The sequence below is a fragment of the Cryptomeria japonica genome, chromosome 7 (genome assembly GCF_030272615.1).
Source record: "Cryptomeria japonica chromosome 7, Sugi_1.0, whole genome shotgun sequence".
NCBI classification, from domain to species: domain Eukaryota; kingdom Viridiplantae; phylum Streptophyta; class Pinopsida; order Cupressales; family Cupressaceae; genus Cryptomeria; species Cryptomeria japonica.
In genome coordinates this window covers 581,171,716-581,179,698 of record NC_081411.1, presented here as the reverse complement: position 1 = coordinate 581,179,698, position 7,983 = coordinate 581,171,716, and the positions used below count along the sequence as shown (strand labels likewise).

Sequence of the window (7,983 nt, the reverse complement as noted above, 5' to 3'; positions counted from 1 at the left end):
CCTTCTCAAATCTTTTGTGTACATTTTGTGATTTGATTCATTGATATTTACAAATATAAAATTGAAACGAAACTCTCAATATGAAAATGTTTGAAGCTTTGATCTACTTCTCTAAAAAGAACATTGAAAAGAAATCTCAAAATGAAGTCTAAACTGTAAACTAGAATTTATTCTTCAGACTATCCTTCCAAGACTTTTAAGACTTTTAAGCTATTTTGATGGTTGGCACAATCTTCCACAATTTGGCAGTTTGATATCTCCAACTTTTGGATCTTCTCCAATGATGAAAACAGAGAAAAACACAATGAATTGGGGATCAATGTTGTAAAGGCTTGTAATGGATGTGCATAAGACAGACAAATTGTACATAAGTGGGTCAAAAATTCACCAAGAATGCTGTAATTTATCAATGACAATTTAAACAAATTTGAATAAAACATTAAAACAAATGCCGACAAACGTTGTACTACGATGTGCAAGAATATCAAAACAAGAACTTCAAAAGTTTTTAGTTGTTAGGTTTGGAAACAAAATAATTGCTCTAACATGCATAACAAAATCAAATCAATAAAGCCAAAAATTAGAAAAGGAGCAAAAGATAAATCAAGCTTTCATCCCTTTTTAACTATAATTTATTTGTAAAAAAGATAATAGTTTGTTAGAGCCAATAAACTATTTGTTGGGGGTCAACCATTGATTTAAGGAGCAAAATAATAGATTATGGAAAAAAAATAAAGAATTGTAAGCCAAAGAAAAAAGAATAATAATTTGTGGTGTTTTAGATGATTGAAGGTGACAATTTCACAACAGAGAAATGTAATTTTTTATTAATTTTTATGTGATGTAGGGTCATGAATTGAATTAACGAGCCATCATTTGATTGCAACGAAGTTTTAGAAATGATAACAATATGAACAAGAATGTAATCAACGTCTTAATAGAAAATGATAACAATGTGGACAAGAATATAATCAATGTTCTAATAGAAATAATTGTTACTTGTGTTCTAACTTGAACTAACCCCTTCAGAGTAACATGTCTTCTACCCTGAGACATACCAAGTAATCCAAAAACCCAACTGACACATGTTCTGTTGATTTTAGGAGGATGAGATCTCAAGGGACCAATCCCATCATATCTTGTGAGCTAGACCTTTAAAGTGCCTCTTTATCAAGTCCATTTTGAACTGTAGATTGAAGACCAATCTATTAGAAATTGTCATCATCCAAGAATATATAACAAACCGGTAAACTAATTCTATTTGTTATTATTGTAGTGCAATTTGAGAACTTATTAAGCGTGTATTGAAAGTTACAAAATTTTGCCTAGTGAGTGATACTATTTCCACAGAAGTGAACTGTGTCACCTAGCACAAATTAGCATTAACTTCTTGAAGCACTTTATAGCCTCATTGGTGATTGTTGAGCAAATATACATGAATCGAGGTACTTCTATTGGCCTACAATATGTATCGATCTACACTTAGCATATGTATTCCATAGCTAATTCACCAACACAGATCTCATTCCCTATAAAAACAACTTAGTTGAATTTGTGTGGTGTCCTCTTAGTATTTCCCATAAAGAAATGCATGTATGAAAAGAAACAAAAAAGAACTGCAGACAGTAGAAAAACCTAAAGCTCAACATTATTTGCTGCTTCTGCCAATCTTTTGATATCTTTACAGGCTTAATGCCTTTCAGAGACAACTAAAGACACGATCAGCATATATCCTTACTCTCCTACAACAGTTAAATGCTACGCCTCTAAAGAGCATTCAATCAAGTCCAAATGAATGAAAAGATCTAGTCAGGGATGTACATAAGAAAACTCGTGGAGATATGATCTATGGACCGAAGTGGTCCTAATCTTATAAGCCTTGATTGCATATTTTCTCGTGGGAAAACACATCTACTTTCTCTTCTCCATTTTTTTTATTGGATTGGTCAACTGCATCAGTAAGCAAAAGTCAGTTCCAATGGCTACAAGAGAAGTCACAACCATGCTGCAAAAATGTAACAGCACTCAGCATAACACGAGAGAGCAGAATAGAGGATACAAGCTTGACTCTAGAAATCAAACTGGTCGGCCATCAAATGGGAGTGTGCAGCCTGAAAAGCATAACAGCAATAACTGTAGAGAGCTTTAACAAGCTGAGCATTCAAAGGCCGGAGCATTACATGATAAACAAGGCTGTCATCATAGAAATAATGAAACAAAATGGAGCCAAAACAACCAAAGAATTGACGTTAACAAGTCCATTAAGAGAAAAAACAACCAGTCAATTTTGATTGATGTTTCTCTTTGAACACCACCTGTTTCAACAAAATAGAGCTAAAACAACCAAATAATTGGAGATAACGAATCCATGAAGAGAAATAACAATTACCGTCAATCTTGATTGATGTCTCCCTTTGAACACCACTGGTCCCATACTTGCATGTGCATTGTTCTCCATCACCTAAACAAAGAAAATTTATTGCACTCATATTGACAAGCCACTGCACTTAACTAGCAAGAGCCTTGCAATTAATGACGAGGCTAAATAAATGATTGTACAGCAGTCATTAGTATTCAAAGAATCTTTATTCAGGAGTGTGCAACCTTTAACATTGTAAAGCTACCTCCCCTGTTAATGGGGTCAGGGAGGCTAATCTTCCAAGCAATTCGAGAGAAGATGTCAAATGGATGAAACCAGAAATGGGATGGATCAAAGTTAACTTTGATGGGTCGCCTAGAGGAAAGCTAGGGCTAAGTGGTGCAGGATGCATAGCTAGAGACCATGAAGGTAAAACTTTGGTTTGAAAAAACTGAACATCTAGGAGTTGCAACGAATAATGAAGCAGAGTTTAGAGTGGCACTGTTGGGCTTAAAGTGTGGACTGGAGCTTGGAACAGCAAGAATTCATTTAGAAGGATTAGGCAAAACTCAATTCCAAATTGGAAACTGGAAAAATGGCTGAGGCTAATAGAAGAAATCATTAGAGACTCAATGGGTTCAAATCACTCACATATATAGATAAGGAAATCAAGAAGCTGATACATTAGCCATGAGAGCTGCCGAGGTGGATCGGGGGGCAGGTGAGAGATGAGATGGACCAAGGGGTCAGGTGAGAGATGAGGTGGCAAAGGGGCATACGGCGAAGTCGGCCATGACGTCAGAGGACTTGATTATAATCGCTAAACTCAGGTTGTTTAGGATGCATTTCCCAATTGAGCTCGAAATGGAGGGATGATTGGACATGAGCATTCGTGACACAAGGTCGATGAATCCAATATAGATAATTCGGCAACATTGTGTGACGGGAGATGAGGTGTAGTGTGGTGAGGACGTTCTTCCCCGGCCTCACGTGTGATGCTAAGGTGCCAGGATCTCATTCCCACTATTTGGGGCTGGGACAATACGTGGTTGACGGTGTGGTGTACATTGAATCCTAGGCCACATGATTTAAAGAAGTGGAGGCGAATTTTATAGAGGCTTTGGAGAGGCATTGTCATTTGCAAGTTTGAAAAAATAGGTCTGCCATGATACACCTCTGAGATTGTACTGTAGAAAAAGGCAAATGGTGTTTCTTTGGCGACGTCTTTAAGAAGAGACTTAAGTGTTCTATGTCGGACATGGAATGGTGGTCCATGCAGTCTAGAGGATATTGGGGGACAATTTCCTGAAGGCTGAACACTGGTACAGGATTAATACCAACATTTTGGCCATGTTTGTTGCAAGTCTGCTTGATGCAGGTGAAGGGAAAGATATGGTAGGCATCTTAAGTAGGAAATTAGTGAGGAAATGCTACCTGGGAGATCTTGATGATGTAATGGAAAATGTGGATTAGAGGAGAGTGATTCTGCTCCCTGAAGACTTTTGTGGTGCACAAGCAGGGAAGAGGTGCAAAAACTTTGTGGTGTGCAGGCGGGGAAGAGGAGCAAATTTTTTTCCCATTTTGATCTTTGTAGATGAAACAAGGCTGGTGCAAAGATGAATGGTGGTGGAGAGAAATGCTCTGTTTCTCAAGAAAATGGCAGATCCCTTGAAAAGAGGTGGCATTGGATGGTTGCAGAGATACCTGGTGTATGAGGGGTTGGTGAGTGATGACGAGGAAGAGGGGTTGGTGGCGGTTGGTGGTAGTAATGCAGGTGGTGGCAATGTGGCAATGATGTGGATGTTGACGAGGCACTTCCAGCAGAGCTAGAGATGGCAGACCACAGCATGAGTGGCCCAGACTACCCAGCAGTGGCTAGGGCTAGCTTGGTTCGTGGACTGGGCTGACAGGTTGAGGAGTTTACTGTCTAAAATTTTGGTTATGATAAAAGTGGGTAGAATAGAACTTTTTTTCTATGGGGATAAAAACCCAAATTTTGATATAATGTATGTTAGTAGTAAGGAATGGGTATGTATATTTGGACCAAATGTTTATAGCAATATTAGGTACAGCTTATATGGGAGATAAGTAAGTGGGAATCGAAAGGTAGATGGTAGTAAAAATGGATATATCTCTACCCATGAAGGATGTGCATAGCGATCTTCAATTCTACCTCGCTCAAAAGGGTTTCAAAGGCTAGCAAAAAGGTTGGTAATATGGAGGGACAGACTGACACAAACTAACTAGACATCAAATTGAATGGGGAACGTACCAGAAAGAACAAACCATGCAACAAAACTTCCAAATAAGTTTGGGGATGACATGTTTACAGGAGCGGGAGAGGGTTTCCTACAAGGCAGAGCCTCCTAGAAGGGCAGACTTCCATGACCAAGCTTTTCAAAGAGTGAAAGGAGACTGCCAAAAAGTGAGAGCCACAAGTTGTGTGCAGGTGGACAGAACCACGAGCATGTTTAATAGACTCTGCTTTTGCACAAATGGGACAAGACAGGGAAGGTGGACAGAACCACGAGCATGTTTAATAGACTCTGCTTTTGCACAAATGGGACAAGACAGGGAAGGTGGACAGAACCACGAAACATGTTTAATAGACTCTGCTTTTGCACAAATGGGACAAGACGGGGAAATTGAATAAATTTGGTACAACTGCAATATGTAGTTTAAAATTCAAGATCTCCCATGCCATAAGTTGGAACTGGGCATCTACTTTGATTTTCCGAATATGCGAGCTAAACGATTGGCTAGGGAGTTTAAAAAAAAGGGAGAACAACAAGATGTGTGCAGATGACAAAACCTGGAAGCATATTTAATAGATTTTGCTTTAGCACAAATGGGACAAAAAAGCTTGTCATAGGAATCTTGTCAAAGAAGTGCCACTTGTGTGTCTAGGTCCTCAATCTTAATAAGGAACTAGTAATATTTACAGAAGCATATAAGGATCTCATAAATAAAAAAAGTCATGTTCCCCTGCGATATCGGAGCATTGATCTAGGACAACTGCTCATGCAGGATGCTTAATATGATATATGTTTGATGAATACTCAGTAATAATGTAATTTAATGGACTAGAGCAATTTCACACCTAGGTAACATGATTCCATTCCACAACTCGATGATCCATCATCAGGAATGTTGATGGTCCAAAAAACTGCTCACACAATTAAATCCAGAGACTACTTGCAATACTAGAATGGACTGTGGAAATCTAATACTTTAAAAGTCAAACCAGATCAACTCTGTACTACAAAATAGGCATTTAAGTTTAGATTTGTATTTATAGTTAGGTGAAGAGCACAAGTAGTTGAACATCCTAACTTTGAGCTTCTCAAAATCTTACATGGAAATTTCAAATCACTCTCAATTTTTTACAGTAGCTTACTTGGTAAGTCCCCTGCTTATAACTAAGCTTTCAGCAGCACCACATCATCAAGAATGGTGCCACATCAGCATGCTTTTTGTCGAGGTGTCCAAAACAGCCCAAAAAAAAAGTGAGACCAATAGACGTGTAAAAGAGGCCCCAATAGTTGTGCAGTTGATATGGCATCACCTGATTGGTTACTTTTTACAATATTAGTACATTTCCTAACAACTATTGGTACATTTCCTAACAAAAATTGATATTTTATGTTTCAAACAATAGGTTTTATTTGTTCAATTTTTGGAACAAAAGGTATAACAACCCTCGCAACAATTGATACCCCTAATCCAAATTAAGACCCCATAAATGTTAATAATGAATTGATAGAGTCTACAGCTAAATTTAGAATTACAAATACAGTTCGTATATAAGATCATAAACGGAAGGAACGAAATTTGAAATAAGAAAATTATTAGCCTGATTCAAGAACAGACAACTTTAAACTTGTCATGACACAAAAAGAAACTCTAATCAAAATGGTTCAAAATTACAATTTTCCCAAATACGGTTTGAAATTATAAAAATAGCCCACAAAGATTTGAAAATCTAACAAGAAATTGAATCGAGCAGAGGAGAATAATTTCCTTTTCCATATCGTTGTTACAAAGTTTCAGAACTCTAGATAAATAGAGATGAGTAGTCCAAAGAGAAGGTATACATCTAGAAATACTAGATGAAACCAAAGTAGCCAATATCATGTAGAAAACGAACAAGTCTAAAAAGAAATTGGCTTCTAAGATAATTGAAAATTAAAAGCAAAACGGTCCATAATAAAACCAGACCGGCTAATCCAAAATCCATAAATAAAAAACAAACAAATCAGTTACTAAAACTCTTGTAAATCACACCTTATAACGCAAAAGTTTAGGGATCCTTTTGGTAGGAGCCTAGCATCTTGCATCTAAAACAAAAAAACCACAAACAAATCGTATGGTTAGTGCTGATAGCATTCGAATACGAATATCAGGTAAAATTGATTCCTTTTCGATCAAATCCTGCTGTGGTTACAATTAAAACGACTCCAACACACCAAAAGTAATAAAGCAGTGAGATTAATCTTATAAAAATGTCTCTGCACATCTATCACATCTTCAAACCCTAAAGATGGCCTTCGTTTAAAGTGAGAAGAATAGCTAGCCAGCTAAATCCTCCATTCCCATTATTAGAACGAGATTGTAATGGGAAAAACAGCACTGCATAATGCTTTGGACTGCATAATGCAGTGTTATTTTCCCAGCACAATGGCGCTCTTGAAATGGCCCAAGAACACTCACCGATCAAAGAACCTGCAATTCCAACGAAATGAACATCCGCATTTGATCGCTGTCGCGGATATAAATATATTAAAACGCCCCGTCTCAATTCAACCTTTACCCTTCTAGATTTTCGTTTTCAAGCCTAACTCTAACCCTAATGGTTTTCCGTTTTAACCCTAACCCTAACGCTCATAGCTTTTTTTTTCAACCCTAACCTAGAGCGCTAAACATGACCCTAAAATCTGATGCTATTGCTGTTATTTTTTAAGTAGTAGCGTCCCCAAGTTGGGCTATCGATTCTACTTTTATGAGGGAGTAGTTCCAAAGGTTTTGGTTTTAATTTTGAGAAATAGTTGTTTTGTGCATGTTTCTCATAAAGAATAGCAATCATTTAGATACCATATAATCTTAAATTTTTTGGATGTCAAAAAAAAACTACTACACAATTTAATTCATAAAGTTTAAGATTATAAAGGATGCCAAAAATCTAATCCAGAAAATTTAAGATTATATATTATGGAAGTTTAAGATTATATATTATGGATTGTGGAAGTCTGATATCATTAATTTAGATACTTTTTTTTTTTTTTTTAAGTTTTATAAAATAAATTTTTGTGTTTAATGTCAAGTTTGTTGTTTTATGGATTATGTTCTTTTAGATCTTTTCTTGTTTGGATCTTTCTTTTGTTTATTATGGAATGTTGTATTGTTATTTTTGCTGGTTTTTATTTCACTACCTTCTTTATTGTAATTATTCTTTTGCATCATGAAAAATAGCTTGAAAATGGTTAATTTTGCACCGGGAAGTAGATATTTTAATGTTTTACTCGGAAATTCTATTCCAATTCATTTTATTATGTTCATAGCTAAAGATTGGTCAAAGAAATAGTGGTAGACTTAGGAGGCACTTGGATGATATCAAATACCAATTT

General features: G+C 36.4%; 1 long non-coding RNA gene across 1 annotated transcript; it reads right to left on the bottom strand.

Moving 5' to 3' along the window:
* Positions 1 to 1,450: 1,450 nt before the first annotated feature.
* On the bottom strand, positions 1,451 to 7,341 carry LOC131048431 (uncharacterized). The gene is made up of 3 exons (XR_009106420.2): positions 6,644 to 7,341; positions 2,390 to 2,461; positions 1,451 to 1,950 (listed from the first exon to the last, which is right to left on the bottom strand). It is a non-coding gene; the product is annotated as an uncharacterized LOC131048431 (long non-coding RNA).
* Positions 7,342 to 7,983: the final 642 nt, after the last annotated feature.